The sequence below is a fragment of the Heterodontus francisci genome, chromosome 2 (assembly GCF_036365525.1).
Source record: "Heterodontus francisci isolate sHetFra1 chromosome 2, sHetFra1.hap1, whole genome shotgun sequence".
NCBI lineage: Eukaryota > Metazoa > Chordata > Chondrichthyes > Heterodontiformes > Heterodontidae > Heterodontus > Heterodontus francisci.
In genome coordinates, this window is record NC_090372.1 from 52,774,151 (window position 1) to 52,791,264 (window position 17,114).

Sequence of the window (17,114 nt, forward strand, 5' to 3'; positions counted from 1 at the left end):
AAGGAATTGTACTGGTCACGAAATGCTTCAGTCCAGTAATGTGTCCTAGTCACAGATTCATTCAATTGCGCAGTACAAGACAGTGGGTGCGTGTCCACGCTATGTGGAGTGGATTGGTTAAGGTGTTACATGGATTCTTTAAGTAAGGAATACCGAAGGAAGGTCAAAGAATGACAGTTCTACCTGTTTCAGGTTTGGGGATGGCAAAACCTTGAAAAGAAAATCGCTAAAAAGAGCGGCAATTCCATGTAAAATAGCAGTGGTAAACCATTTTATTAGTATGGATGTAGTATCCAGTGAAATACCTTTGCTATTAAGTAAACAGTCTATGAAAAAGGCTCAGATGAAATTGGATATGGAACATGACAAGGTGATTGTCTTTGGGATATCTGTAGCTTTGCAGTTTAGAGTCAGGACATTATTGTATTCCTTTAGTGAGACCTAACGTCTCTACACAGGATGTTAGAGGTATTATTGGCATCTGGGGGTAGGGATTTAAAAGAGAAAAGGCAAATTATTTCTAAACTACATAGACAGTTTGCACATCCATCTTGTCATAGGTTGAAGATTTTTTTAAAAGATGCAGGGGTAATAGATGACTACACTGAACTTGGAGGATATCAGTAAAAAAAATGTGACATCTGTAACAAAAAAAAAAAGGACACCATCGCGACCTGTAGTGAGTCGCCTATTAGCAAGGGACTTGAAGGTATGGGATAAAGACAAACATTTTTCTTATACACTTTATAGACACGGCGACCAGATTCAGTCCATCAATGGTAATTTATAGTAAAGACATTAAAGTAATAGTGAACAAGATAATGGAAAGATGGATAGGAATGGGCCTGGGAGCATTGGCTAGATTTCTAACTTGCAATGGAGGAGAATTTGCCAATGATGAGTTCAGGAATATATGTGAAAATATGAATATTGTAGCAATGTGCACAGCAGCAGAAAGTCCTTTTCAGTAATGGGATTTGTGAGAGACATCACGCCATGATTGACGAAGTGCTCTCAAAAAATTTTACTCAACCAGTCAAATTGTAAATTTGCGTGGGCAGTACATGCGAAAAACATGCTTCAAATGGTTGGGGGCTATAGCCCCTATTAATTAGTTTATGGCAGGAATCATAAAATACCTTTGGTAATGTGGGATCAGCCCCCAGCTTTAGAGGGGACAACAATTAGTTCAATTTTTGCAGAACATTTGAATGCCATGCATGTGGGGGAAGAGCATTTATTAAGGCGGAAGTTTCAGAAAATAAAAAAAATCAGGAGAGCTTTGAGATAACGGATCAGGCCATCAGAAAAGAATTTTAATACCGGGAACATGGTGCATTACAGAAAGAATGGAGAGGCCCAGGAAAAGTTATAGGCACCAATAGCAAAACGGTAATTTTGCAACATGGGAACCAAACCATTACAGTACATTCCTCGCAGCTTATTGGTACTGATTATACACTAACAGAATCTGAACAAATGATGGACACTGATGATGCACCATGTACTTTGCATGCACATATGTCAGACCTTTACAAACAACAGACTGTGGCAGATAATGGGCTGACTGACAGTGGACCAAATGATAGTGAAGATCCAGATAAGGCCATTTATCCCAAAGGTCAACTGCCGAAAGTTGGGACTAGAGTGACATATGTGTCAGAAGGGACTAGTGAATGGAGGACAGGAAAAAAACACAGGATAATACAAACATTGGGACAGAATATCAAACCTACAAGATTGGCAGAAGGAAGTGAAAATGTGGAAGTCCAGAAAATGTAGTGCAAATTCAGACAGGAGGCCTGAATATGATCATAGTCCAAGGAAAAAGGTCACAACCTTGTGAAAGAAAGTCTGGTCATAAGAGGGATAGATCAAGTAGTAGTACTCCAGAAAAGGATAGGAAATCCAGTAGGGGACGTGGTTTCACAAGAGCAAGGACCAGAGAGCAGGCGAGGAGCGCCACAAGTAGTAGGAGCCCTTATGATAGAGAAGCTCCAGTGGTGACTAACAAGTTAGATGGTAAATTGGTAAAGGATGGGAAACAAAAAGAGCTTGATGGTTGGAGAGAGTTTGGCGTATACACAGAAGTGCCAGATAGAGGACAACCAGCATTGTCCCATAGTTGGATCTGTACAGAGAAAGTACTTCCCGATGGTACATATAAAGACAGACTTGTAGCTCGGGGATTTGAGGAACAACTAGGTGACCAAAAAGTGAGAGCAGACTCCCCAAACAGCAGGAAAAGCAAGTTTAAGGACTTTCCTAGCCCTGTTAGCAACACACTCATGGGAATGCAAGTCCATTGACATCAAAGCAACATTTTTGAAAGGGGAGAAATTTCAAAGGGAAGTATTTTTAAAGCTACCAAAAGAAGCTGGAGATATAGAAGGGAAATTATGGAAGCTAAAGAAGTGTGTTTATGATGCATCCAGGGTGTGGTATTTATCAGATGGGTCCATCCTACTAAAAGCTGGTTGTATTCAGCTAAAAGCAGATCTGGCAATGTTTTATTGGTACTATGAAGAAAATCTAGCAGACATTTTCTTGATGTTTGTGGATGATTTTCTGTGAGGAGGATCAGCGGCATTTGAGAAATTTGCGGTAAAGTTCTTCAGGAATTTAAAATTGGAAGTCGGACTTCTGGAACTTTTAATTATATAGGGTTGAATATTAGGTAGACTAAGTTGGGGGTAACCCTAAATCAACAGTCTTAAATGGAGAATGTTACTAGGATCCCAATAAATCGGGCCAGATCCTCAGAGGGAAGACTCTGCAAACAAGGAAGTAGCAGACCAGTTAAGGAGCAACTGGTTGTGCATACAAACTAGGCCAGATGCTTGCCATGATGCATTAGAATGGAGCACCATGCTGAAACATGCTACTGTTGGGAAAGTGCTGAAAGTAAATAAGACATTGAAGAAATTGAGTTTAGACAAATGTATACAAGTTTCCAGCATTGGGTGACTCAGAAGAAATGAGTCATTTTTAGTGATGCCTCACATGCTAATCTTCCAAATGGTTATTCGAGCACAGCAGGGTTCATTTCTTCCCACCAAGAATATAATGATAAATGTTGTCCTTTAGCCTGGGCATCGAAGAAAATACAGACGATAGTTAAAAGCACCTTAGCTGCTGTGACACTTGCACCGATAGATATGGGTATGTATTTATCATGTATTTTAAAGGAACTCATAAGGGGCAATAGGAGAAAACATTTCCTATAGAATGCTACATAACCAACCATTCTCTCTAAGATAATGTCCATTTGACAAAAAGTTTCACAGAAAAGAGGTTGAGTACTGATCTCACGAGTATAAAAATGTTGGTAAGAAAAGAAATTTCCAAAATAAAATGGGTTGACACAAGTCATCAGTTGTCGGATTGTTTTATGAACAGAGGTGCTTGTTCAAAGAAATTGTTGGATGTCCTCAAAGAGGGCCGTCTTGCGTCATGTTGAGCTAGGAAAACAAGGAATTTTTTTGTTAATATTGCTTTGTAATTCCTTTAAACAAGTTTTATTTTTGTTTTTAAAGAAGTGGGAGTATACAGTATGTTAACGGCTGGTCCTCATGACGGTTAATAGTATAATGTATCATTTTGTCTTCATTTCTATATTATATGTATGTGTTTAATTTAAACAGGGGAAATCTGTTAGTGTCTAAGTTCTGTTAATGGATGTTAAATACCTAGTAGTTGAAGGTAATAGGGCGAACATGGGCCAAGTGACCTCTTTCTGTGCCTTAAACTTTCTATGATTCTAGCCAGCCAGCCAGCCCTGGCTGGGTGTCAGTAGTGGAGAAGTAAACATTGTGGCAAGCAATAAACAAACAGTGTCCACCAAAGCATCCTAGTCTCATTGTCTTCTTCACAACAGGCTTGGAGGTTTCTCGAACAAAAAGGACCCTGACTGAGAGTATGGCAAATCAGGCTGTAGCTCTGACTGCAGCTGTAAGGCTAAATATAAAAACCACTGAGTGCGGGGGTCGTGAATAAGATACCTGAGAGTTATAGCGAATTCTTGTCGAAAGGAAAAGTAACTCCTTATCCCTCAAGTGAGGCAGGTAAACCTATAGTTATACTTAGGGATACAGGAGCCACCCAAACTATTTTGCTGGGGAAAGGCACATTTCCAGAGAGTGCACTGAATGCCAAGATTTTGGTGAATATTATTGGTGGGGAGTATATACCCATACCTTTGTATTGGGTGCACCTAGAGTGTGACTTAATGTCTGGAACGGTAACTGTAGGAGTTGTCCATAGTTTGCCAGTAGACAGAGCTGACCTACTCCTGGGGAATGATTTGGCCAGAGCGAAAGTAGTAGCTTCTCTAGTAGTCATGGAAAAACCAAGTTAAAGAGACAGTGCAGTTGCAGGAAAGGGTTCCAGGAATTTTTCTTTCACGTGTAGTGACCCGAGCAATGTTTAAACAAGTTCCATTGCCGGAGGTAAAATTGGCATCACCATCAGATAGTTGAATATCTGAAACTTTCTTTGGGGATTTGGATAATCCAAAGGCAATGTTTAAGACTTCTCTGATCAAGGCTCAGCAAGCCAATCCAGAGTTAATAAAGTGGCACAATCAGATCTAACAGAAGCTGATGCAAAGGGAGTTCCAGAAGGCTACTATATTAAAAATGGGCTTCTGATGAGGCAGTGAAGACCTCCTCACAGACCTGCAGACAAGGAATGGACGGTAGTTCATCAGATAGTGGTACCGCCAAGGACGTGGTGTAGTTTCGTAAAACATGCCAGATTGTGGGAAAACTGCAACCTGCCATAAAACCAGCACTTCTAATTCCCAAACTAGTTTGTGGGGCGTTGGTAGACTGTGTAGGACTTTTACCGAAAACAATAGCAGGATATCAATATATACTCACTATCATGGATTTGGCTACTTGGTTCCCAGAGGCCATTCCCTGGAGAACAATTTCTGCTAAGGTAGTGGTAGAGAAGTTAACCCAGTTCTTCGCGAGATATGGATTACCAATTGAGATTCAGTCCGATCAAGGTTCCAATTTTGTGTCCAAAACTTTTCAGGAACTTATGGGTAATATAGTTAAAATCTTCAGCATACCACCCACAGACATAAGGAGCTTTAGAAAAGGTACCATCAGACCCTCAAAATGATGATCAGAGCATCATGTCATAAATATCCCCAGGATTGGGATAAAGGGCTAGAATTTCTTTTGTTTGCCACGAGGGATTCACTTAATGAATCTATCGGTTTGAGTCCTTTTGAATTAGTTTATGGACATGAGATGAGAGGTCCTCTAAAAACTAATTAAAAGGTTTTTTTTTTTTTTTTTTAAGAACAGAGGGATGAATCTTCTATGCTAGATTATCTATCCATGTTCCAGGAACGGCTCACAAGAGCTTGCAAAGTGGCTCAGGAACACTTTAAAGCTTCCCAACCAAGAAGAAATGGGCAGACAAGTATGCCAAGACCCGAACATTTCAACCAGGGGATGAGGTGTTAGTATTAACGCCTTTACTGGCTGAACTGCTGAAAGTGGTTCAGTGGTCAATATAAAGCGGTCAAGAATTGGTGAAGTAAATTTGACACCCAACATGGCCGGAAAAAGAATCAGCTGCGTCATATCAATATGTTGAAACAATATTATCGCCGGGAGGTGGATAAGCAAGCACAGGTATGTCAGGTAGTAGGGACAGTGAAGAATGAAAGGCATAGTGAGGATGAGGCAGAAGGAGGCCTAGACAATTCTTAAATTGAACCTCCGACTATCCGGTTAGCTAATTCTGAATTGTTCGGGAGATTGGACACTATGCTTTCATATTTAACAAGACTACTCACAGCATTTAAGAGTCTGTAGGGATAAGCTAGCATGTACAACATTAGCCACCCATGATGTGGATGTAGGGGAAATCGTTCCTAAAAAACAGCATCCTTACTGCTCAAGTTCAAAGAAACAGGCCCAGGTAAAAGCAGAAATCCAATACATGCTAGAAAACCACCTAATTGAGCCCAGAGCAGCTGGAGTTCCCCAGTGGTATTAATGCCTAAACCTGATTGTTCAACTCGACTCTGCATAGACTACTGAAACGTTAATGCAGTAACAAAGGTAGACTCCTACCCAATTCCTCACTTGAAAAACTGTATTGACAGAGTGGGCAGTGCCACATTTCTTACAAAAATAGATTTGTTGAAGAGATACTGGCAAGTTCCTTTAACACCCTGAGCTAAAGAAATGTCGACCTTTGTCACATCAGATGGTCTTTTCCAATGCTGAGTGATGCATTTGGGCTAAAAAATGCCCCAGCAATCAGAGACTAATGAACCAAGTGGTAGCCAGTGTTCCGAACTGTGTGGTTTACCTTGATGTGCTGGTATACAGTGACACTTGGAAGGATTATTTGAAACAACTGGAAGCTCGGTTTAGAAAATTACAATCAGCTGATTTGGAACAAACTTTGCCAAAAATTGAAAAACCAAAATACTAGACTATGCCGAGGGGGGGTTGACTGTTACAGCCCTATCACAAAGATTACCCACATTGCAGGCAAAAATAATCTAATTGCAGATATTTTGTCTAGAATCTAACTTTGCTGAATGCAAAGATGGCACATCTGAATGCAATGATGATACAAAGCAAAATTGTATTAACTACAGGTAGGGAGTGAGTGAAAATGTTTAATTTTTTCATATGTTTCCCACACTTTGCAATGAAATGCATTTAAAAATAGCGTTTCATTCCTCCAAGGGTGAAGGTGTTATGAGCGCTTCCATTTTTTTTGTTAAATTTTGAAGATTTGTGTTTAAAAACTGAAAAGGAGTCCATGGATTTTTTTTTTTTTAAAAACAAGGGTCACAGAGGTCTGGATTATAGACAGTTACTGGAAGGCACCCAGCAGGGGATGTTTTTGACTGGGGGAAGGATGTTTACGGAGAGAGGTTGACTAGACAAGAGTTAAAGGGGTCAGGAGGCTTGATTCTTGTGACATTGGTTTTAGTTTTGCTTTGGATAGTGAGTTGGAATATGGACAATGCTTTGAAAAGACAGTTGGAGAAAACTTGTCAATGGAACAACGCCCAGTTCAACCTATTCCAGCCCTTTGAAAAAGCCAGCCAGTTTACCATCTCTTGAAGCAAGTCTAAGAAACTGCCTGAAACCCTGTTATTGCATTTCCCCTGGAAAGCCTGCCCAAACTGATCTTCAATGTTGCCTGACAAGAACTTTTCTAGGAAGATCCCAGTGACAGCCGTCTATACGTATTTGGGACATCAAGCCAAAAAGGACTTCTGACATCTTTTCATTTTTATTTCTTCAAGAGTTAGCAAGTATTTTGGCCAACACATTTTTTTTTGGACTAGAACGCTAAAGAGTAAATCTATTTTTTCTGTTAACATGTGAGAGAGAGAGAGAGAGAGAGGGGGAGGGGCAAAGGTAGAGGAAACTTTTATATTTCAATCTGTGTGTTTATGCATTGCTTCATTACTGGTTAAGACTTGTTTTATAATAAACTGATAATTTTGTTTTTTTATTGGAAGAAACCTGGCTGGTGTGGTTTATTCTAAGATAAAAATAGAGTCTATTATTGACCCTATTACGACCTGTGGGGAAGTGGAATTAGAATAAACAGTGCACTCCTCCCACCTCGGTCGTTAGACCTGTCAAGCCACTTCAGAATCTTGCTCGTTTCAGTAGGTTTAAAAATGAAAAAGGAAATTAGTTACCTTTATATCGCTTCTTTCTTGGCCTTGAGAAATCCTAAAGCAATTCATAAACAATGGAACTACCTTTTTGAAGTGGAGTCACTATTATGCAGGCTTGCACAGCAGGCAATTTGAGCATAGTAGGGTCTCACAAACAGCAAGGAGATAAAATGAGCAATTAATCATGTTGGCATTTTTGCCAGAACTCAGAAAATCCCATGCTCATCCTATGGATCCTTTTACGTCCACCCGAGGGGCAGTTTTTAACATTTCATCTGAAAGACAGTGAAGTATTCCCTTAATGCTGCACTGCAGTGCCAGGCTGGATTACGTACTCACTTACTTGAAAAACCTTGAAATCACAAATTTCTGATTCAGAGACGAGACTGCTAGCACTGGGCCAAGACTGAGAAAATATATTTCAAGCATGCTTAACAATATTCAAATCCAACATAAAATTACAAAATATCTAGTACATTTTTCAACATGAAAATGTATTTTTCACCCACTATATAAGGTTACATTCCATATCTTAGAATACTAAGATGTCATGAAGTTGCTCCTATCTTGAGCACTGTAAACTAACAAGTAAAATGAACAAAAATGAAGGGAAAATGCTGGAAACACTCAGCAGTTCTGGCAGTATCCATGGTGAGAAACAGAGTTCACATTTCAGGTTGACGACCTCTCATTTGTTCTGATAAAAGATCATCGACTTGAAACATTGACTCTGTTATACTCTCCACAGAAGCTGCAAGATCGGAGTAGATTAGATTAGAGATACAGCACTGAAACAGGCCCTTCGGCCCACCGAGTCTGTGCCGACCATCAACCACCCATTTATACTAATCCTACACTAATCCCATATTCCTACCAAACATCCCCACCTGTCCCTATACTTCCCTACCACCTACCTATACTAGTGACAATTTATAATGGTCAATTTACCTACCAACCTGCAAGTCTTTTGGCTTGTGGGAGGAAACCGGAGCACCCGGAGAAAACCCACGCAGACACAGGGAGAACTTGCAAACTCCACACAGGCAGTACCCAGAATCGAACCCGGGTCCCTGGAGCTGTGAGGCTGCAGTGCTAACCACTGCGCCACTGTGCCGCCCTACTTCCAGCATTTTCTGTTATTCCAGATTTCCAGCTCCTGCAGTATTCTACTTATGCAAATGAGCAATTTGGATGCTCTGATTTGATGAAGAATCTTACCTTCATTACTGCATTTGCATATAGCCTAAAAAACAAAAAAAATGCAATAATTGCACAAATTTCAACATGCAATGTGAAAATGCAGTTTTATACCAACAAAATGCACACTTACCAATACAGTATCAAAAATGTCTTCAACAAGAGTCGTAAGTGCTTCACTAGATTTCAGTTCTGCAGTTTTCAAAAAATCAGTAGCTCGTTCAAACCATAGGAGCATGTAAAACAGATTAATAGGTTGCATTAATTTAGGAATTGGAATTTCTAAGTTTCTGGTAGTTATATAAAAGTTAAACTTCCTATAAACATTCTCAAAACATTAATACATTGCAGAGCATATTCAGATGAATAAATTATCAGCGTTAAGTGCAATTCATGGGATAAGGTAGTCAAGAAGGCATACGGCACGCTTGCCTTCATTGGTCGAGTATAAAAATTGGCAAGTCATGCTGCAGCTGCACAGAACCTTAGTTAGGCCACACTCGGAATATTGTGTGCAATTCTGGTTGCCACACTACCAAAAGGACGTGGAGGCTTTGGAGAGGGTACAGAAGAAGTTTACCAGGATGTTGCCTGGTCTGGAGGACATTAGCTATGAGAGATTGGATAAACTCTTGATTGTTTTCACTGGAACGACGGAGGTAGAGGGGCGACATGATAGAGGTTTACAAAGTTATGAGTGGCATGGACAGAGTGGATAGTCAGAAGCTTTTTCCCAGGGTGTAAGAGTCAGTTACTAGGGGACATAGGTTTAAGGTGCGAGGGGAAAAGTTTAGAGGGGCTGTGCGAGGCAAGTTCTTTACATAGAGGGTGGTGAGTGCCTGGAACTTGCTGCCAGGGGAGGTGGTAGAAGCAGGTACGATAGCGACGCTTAAGAGGCATCTTGAAAAATACATGAATAGAATGGGAATAGAGGGATACAGTCCCCGGAAGTGCAGAAGGTTTTAGTTTAGACAGGCATCAACATCGGCGCAGGCTTGGAGGGCCGAATGGCCTGTTCCTGTGCTGTTCTTTGTTCGAAATAGGTCCCATAGTTTAGAGATCAGGGCCATATAATGCTGAGTACTCAATCATTCCAAATCAAGTCCTTAACAATCCATTTTAGATAGAGTGTATAAAAGAATTGAGAAGTGAATTACTTTCAGTATTTATAAGAATCTATACTGCTTTGAGACCATATCCCAGAAGTATTTTGAATTTAAGCTTGAAACTCTGATAAAGTTACTAACTATACAAAAATTAGCTGATTAGACATAACCTGACTCAACTTCTGGCTCCCTGTTGGTTGGGAAGCTTTCCAATGTAGCACTGTCCATTCATTCAGTATCTGATGCAAAACTATGGGAGAATTGCACGACACACACATGCACTTTAAAAAGAGAGTCAGGGTAAAGATTGCCAGCACAGGGGAGGGAATATTGTCTCAGCAGGAATTCCTGGGTAACTTTGCACCACTAGGAATATCCAATATTTTGTCACACTAATGATTGTTATTGCCTCACAGAAAGGGGGTACAGAGATGGGCTATCTTTTCAAAGATGACATTGTATCATGGGTAAACTGAACTGGGAGCCACTGCATTCCACACACCACCTTGAACAATAAGCTAACTAACGGGAGTGGTTTGCATTGTTCAAGAAAGAAATTTAAGACACAGGGCTGAATTATCCGCCAATGCAAGCCGCATGCCATAGAGTCATACAGCACTGAAACAAGCCCTTCGGCCCACCGAGTCTGTGCCGACCATCAACCACCCATTTATACCGATCCTACATTAATCCCATATTCCCTACCACATCCCCACTTTACCTCAATTCTCCTACACCTACCTACAGTAGGGGCAACTTACAATGGCCAATTTTCCTATCAACCTGCAAGTCTTTGGCTGTGGGTGGAAACCGGCGCACCCAGCGGAAACCCACGCAGTCACAGGGAAAATCCAGCCCATTAGATACAAGACAGAAGTAAAGGATAAAGTCAAGGATAAAACATCATTGGGACAATGCCTTAAAACACAAGGGCCTTAAAAGTCACATCCATAAGATTGCCTCAAAACTCCAACGTAGGGTACAAGTAATGTTCTCTGGTATAATTTCAATGTTTGGGAACAGAGAAGAGTTCAAGAAAATTGAAGTAATAAATAAGTTGCTGGCAACCTAGTTTGAAAACACTATTAAATAACATTTTTTTTTCCAGAGAAAAGTACTTCCACAGGAGAGAAAAGATTTTCATCTAAATAAAGCAGGAACAACGGAGCTTAAAAAGAAACATGGATGAAGCTGTTGAGAATCATTTGAACACTAGATGGCACGGAGGGTATAGGGGAGGAAAGAGAAAAAGCTTGTTTCAAAGTGAGACTGATCATAACTGGAAGATAAAATTAAACAGGCAGGAAGAAATACAGAAACTGAGGAGACACGAGTACCAGAGACAGTGAACACAACAACCAAGAAGCCAGGCAAAACTACAATAAACTGTATATATGTACTTCTACTGCTCATTAGAATTCAAAGTACCAGAATGGAATGCTGTATGGAGCAATAGGAAAAATTATACATGTTATGACCAGTTGAGAAAGGGGTCTAGGGTTCCTTCTCAGCCTTCACCTGGTCTTACCAGAACAGGGTTTAATTTTAAACACACCATGTTTTTGAGCTCCCCCTTGGTGGATCCTTGTACACTGCTTTCCAATTATAAGGCAAAAAAAACAGCACAAACAGGTTTTCTTCGGTTTAAAGAAGAAAGATTGAAATTTATTAAACTTAAACTCTAATTCGGTTAATGCCTACAGATACACGACGCACCCACACTAGCATGCATACGCGATACATACATGCAGATAGAGACAGAAGACAGCAGAAGAAAAATAAAGTGGAAACGTTTGAGGCAATCTCTGAAAAGGGTTTTTTTTTTTGAGATACAGCACGGAAACAGGCCCTTCGGCCCACCAAGTCTGTGCCGACCAACAACCACCCATTTAGACTAACCCAACAGTAATCCCATATTCCCTACCACCTACCTACACTAGGGACAATTTACAACGGCCAATTTACCTATCACCTGCAAGTCTTTGGCGGTGGGAGGAAACCGGAGCACCCGGCGAAAACCCACGCGGTCACAGGGAGAACTTGCCAACTCTGCACAGGCAGTACCCAGAATCGAACCCGGGTCCCTGGAGCTGTGAGACTGCAGAGCTAACCACTGCGCCACCCTACAGTTACAGTTCTTCGAGCTCACTGTAGGGTCCTTGTTTATAGGTAGCTCTTGCTTTTCGTTGGGGCCCAGAATTCTTCTTAAATCTTGTTCGCTGTAGGAGACCTTTCTCTCTTGGGGTCCATGTGCCTTCAGTGGATTTGGAGCTCCATGAGAAAGAGATGGAGAGCCAGCCAGGAGTGGTCTTTTTCAGTCTAGGAGCATACTGCAGTCTCTCTGTTCAAAACTCTTTGTACAATTCAGAAAAACCAGGTTGCCAAGCAGGCTAGTCATGTGACCAGCTGGTCTGACCACGTCTGTTTGTGCATTCGGCCATCCCAGCAGTCATCCTGAAATTTGAGCTCCCTCACCTTCAATGTCAGGTGCTCAAAGTCCATTAAATTGGATAAGGGAAGTAACCCCTTTGTCTCCACAAGCACTGTCTGTTAATATGCAAATGTATTTCCAGCCAATGAAAATGAATTTGGCCTAACCATCAGCCTCAAGAAAACGAACATCATGGGGCAGGATGTCAGAAATGCTCCATCCATCAATATTGGCGACCACGCTCTGGAAGTGGTTCAAGAGTTCACCTACCTAGGCTCAACTATCACCAGTAACCTGTCTCTAGATGCAGAAATCAACAAGCGCATGGGTAAGGCTTCCACTGCTATGTTCAGACTGGCCAAGAGAGTGTGGGAAAATGGCGCACTGACACGGAACACAAAAGTCCGAGTGTATCAGGCCTGTGTCCTCAGCACCTTGCTCTACGGCAGCGAGGCCTGGACAACGTATGCCAGCCAAGAGCGACGTCTCAATTCATTCCATCTTCGCTGCCTTCGGAGAATACTTGGCATCAGGTGGCAGGACTATATCTCCAACACAGAAGTCCTTGAAGCGGCCAACATCCCCAGCTTATACACACTACTGAGTCAGCGGCGCTTGAGATGGCTTGGCCATGTGAGCCGCATGGAAGATGGCAGGATCCCCAAAGACACATTGTACAGCGAGCTCGCCACTGGTATCAGACCCACCGGCCGTCCATGTCTCCGTTATAAAGACGTCTGCAAACGCGACATGAAATCGTGTGACATTGATCACAAGTCGTGGGAGTCAGTTGCCAGCATTCGCCAGAGCTGGCGGGCAGCCATAAAGACAGGGCTAAATTGTGGCGAGTCGAAGAGACTTAGTAGTTGGCAGGAAAAAAGACAGAGGCGCAAGGGGAGAGCCAACTGTGCAACAGCCCCAACAAACAAATTTCTCTGCAGCACCTGTGGAAGAGCCTGTTACTCCAGAATTGGCCTTTATAGCCACTCCAGGCGCTGCTTCACAAACCACTGACCACCTCCAGGCGCGTATCCATTGTCTCTCGAGATAAGGAGGCCCAAAAGAAGAAAGAAGAAAGAATTTCCAGCCAAGGTCATGGTTATTTTTTTTAAAAAAAACAAATCCTTCTTCACTTCAGCAACACTTTTCAAATCAATGTTCATGACAAAATTAATCTGCCTCATTCTGGCAGTTGGGGGGTCTGCATGATATGTAGCAGAAATATCGCTCATATCAGAGTCTGGTACATAGCAGTGCTGAGCACGGAGAAGAGAGAGCATACAGGAAAGGTGGTGTGTAATCTTATGCATCATTGATATTGGGAGTTGATTCAAAGCTTAAAGAATTGATCATATGTCCAAATGGAAATTTAATAAATTAACTACGTGGTGGAGTTGTGGTATTGTCACTGGACTAGTAACCCAGAGACCCACAGGCGATTACAGAAGCATGTGGCATGGGTAATATAGTAATCATGGGTGACTTCCATTTGCATTTAGACTAGGTAAAAGTAATGAGCACTAATGCTGTGGATTAGGAGTTTCTGGAGTGTGTTAGGGATGGTTTTCTAGAGCAGTATGTTGAGGAACCCATGAGAGAACAGGCTATTTTAGATCTAATTTTATGTAATGAGAAAGGGCTAATTAATAATCTTGTTGTAAAGGAAGCTTTAGGATGAGTGACCATAATATGATAGAATTTCACATTGTGTTTGAAAGTGAGGTCGTTCAATCTGAAGCCAGGGAGTTAAATTTGAACAAAGGAAATTATGGCGGTATGGGGGCAAATTGGCAGAGGTGGATTGGGAAAATACATTAAAAGGTATGACAGGGCATAGGCAATGGATAGTCTTTAAAGAAATATTACATAGTTTACAGCAACTATACATTCCTTCAAGGCACAAAAACACCAAAAGTAAAGGAAGTTAACTGTGGATAATCAAGGAAGTTAAGGATTGTACAAGGTTACAAGAATAGGCCTATAAAGTTGCCAGAAATAGTAGCAAACCTGAGGATTGGGAGCATTTTAGAATACAGCAAAAAAGAGGACGAATAAACTGATAAAGAAAGGGAGAATGGAATATGAATGTAAGCTAGCAAAAAATAGAACAGACTGTAAAAGCTTCAATAGGTATGCAAAAATGAAACGTTTGGCAAAAACAAAAATGGGTCCATTACAGGCAGTGTCAGGAGAATTTATAATGGGGAATAGAGAAATGGCAGAGAAGCTAATGATTACTTTGTTTCTGTCTGCACTGAGGAAGATACAAGAAATCTCCCAAAATTAGAGATCCAAACGATTAGGGGGAAGTGACAAATTAAAGGAAATTAGAGTTAGCAAAAAGGTTGTATTGGAGAAATTAATGGGGCTGAAGGTTGATAAGTCCTAGGACCTGATATTTTACATCCCAGGGTGTTGAATGAGGTAGCTATGGATATAGTGGATCATCTTCCAAAATTCTATAGATTCTGGAGTGGTTCCTGCAGATTGGAAGGTCGCAAATGTCACCCCACTATTTAAGAAGGGAGGGAAGAGAGAAAACAGGGAATTACAGATCTGTTAGCCTTACATCAGTCGTTGGGAAAATGCTGGACTCTATTCTAAAGGATGTGATAAATGAACACTTGGATAATAATGATCTGATTGAGCATTGTCAACATGGATTTATGAATGGGAAACCTGTTGGAGTTGTTTTGAGGATATTACTAACAGAATTGATAAAGGGGACTCAGTGCATTTGGTAAACTTGGATTTTCAGAAGGCTTTTGATAAAGTCCCGCACAAGAGGCTGGTTAGTAAAATTAAAGCACATGGGATAGGAAGTAATATACTGGCATGGATTAAGGATTGGCCAACAGGCAGAAAGTAGGAATAAACGGGTCATTCTCACATTGGCAGGCTGTGAGTGGGGTACCGCAGGGATAAGTGCTTGGACCCCAGCTGTTTACAATATATATCAATGATTTGGATGTGGGGACCAAACGTAGTATTTCCAAGTTTGCGGATGACACAAAACTAGGTGGGAGTGTGTTGTGAGGAAGATGCAAAGCAGCTTCAAGGGGATTTGGACAGACATAGTGAGTGGGCAAGAACGTGGCAGATGGAATACAGTGTGAGGTTATCCACTTTGGTAGGAGGAATAGATGTGCAAACTATTTCTTAAATGGTAAGAGGATAGAAAGTGTAGATGTAGAAAGGGACCAGGGTGTCCTAGTCAATAAGTCACTGAAAGCTAACATGCAAGCGCAGCAAGCAATTAGGAAGGCTAATGGTATGTGAGCCTTTATAGCAATAGGATTGGAGTACAGGAGTAGTGAAGTCTTCCTTCAATTGTATAGGACCTTTGTTAGAACACACTTGGAGTAGTGTGTGCAGTTTTGGTCCCCTTACCTTAGGAAGGATATTATTGCCATAGAGGGAGTGCAACGAAGGTTCACCAGACTTGTTCCCAAGATGGCGGGGCTGTCCTACGAAGAGAGATTGGGGAAACTGGGCCTGTATTCTCTAGAGTTTCGAAGAATGAAAGGTGATCTCATCGAAACCTACAAAATACTTAAAGGGATAGACTGTGTAGATGCAGGCAAGATATTTCCCCTGGTTGATGAGTCTAGAACTAGGGGACACAATTTCAAAATAAGGGGACAGCAAAATAGGACAGAGATGAGGAGAAATTTCTTTATTCAGAGGGTTGTGAATCTTTGGAATTCTCTACCCCCAGAGGGCTGTGGAAGCTCAGTCATTGAGTATGTTTAAAGCAGAGATTGACAGATTTCTAAATGCAAATGACATAAGGGGATGAGGATAGTGTGGGAAAAAAGGCATTGAAGCGGATGATCAGCCACGATTGTATTGAACAGAGGGGCAGGCTCAATGGCCTACTCCTGCTCCTATGTTCCTATGATCTGAGGACATGGGTTCAAATCCCACCACAACAGATGGTGGAAGTGGAATTCAATTAATAAAAATCTGGAATTAAAAGCTAGTCTAATGATGGCCGTGCAACCATTGTCGATTATCTTAAAAACCCATCGGGTTCACTAATGTCCTTCAGGGAAGGAAATCTGCCGTCCTTACCTGGTCTGCCTTACATGCGACTCCAGACTCAACAATGCAGTTGACTCTTACATGCTCGCCGAAATGACGTAGCAAGCCACTCAGTTGTATCAAACTGCTACGGGACCACATCGACCTAGGCACCAGAAACAATTGCTGCAAACCCAGCCCTGTTGACCCGGCAAAGTCCTCCTTACTAACATCTGGGGACTTATGCCAAAGTTGGGAGAGCTGTCCACAGACTAGTCAAGCAACAGCCTGACATAGACATACTCATCAAAGCATACCTTACAGAAAATGCCCTAAACACTGCCATCACCATCCTAGGGTATGTCCTGCAGAGGTGGCGGCACAGTGGTAGGACGAGAGGGAGTTGCCCTGGGAGTCCTCAACATTGACTCCAGACCCCATGAAGTCTCATAGCATCAGGACAAATATGGGCAAAGAAATCTCCTGCTGATTACCATCTACCGCTCACCCTCAGCTGATGAATCAGTACTCCTCCATGTTGAACATCACTTGGAGAAAGCACCGAGCGGGACAAGGGTGCAGAATGTACTCTGGGTGGGGGACTTCAATGTCCATCACCAAGAGTGGCTCGGTAGCACCACTACTGACTGAGCTGGCTGAGTCCAATAGGACACAGTTGCTA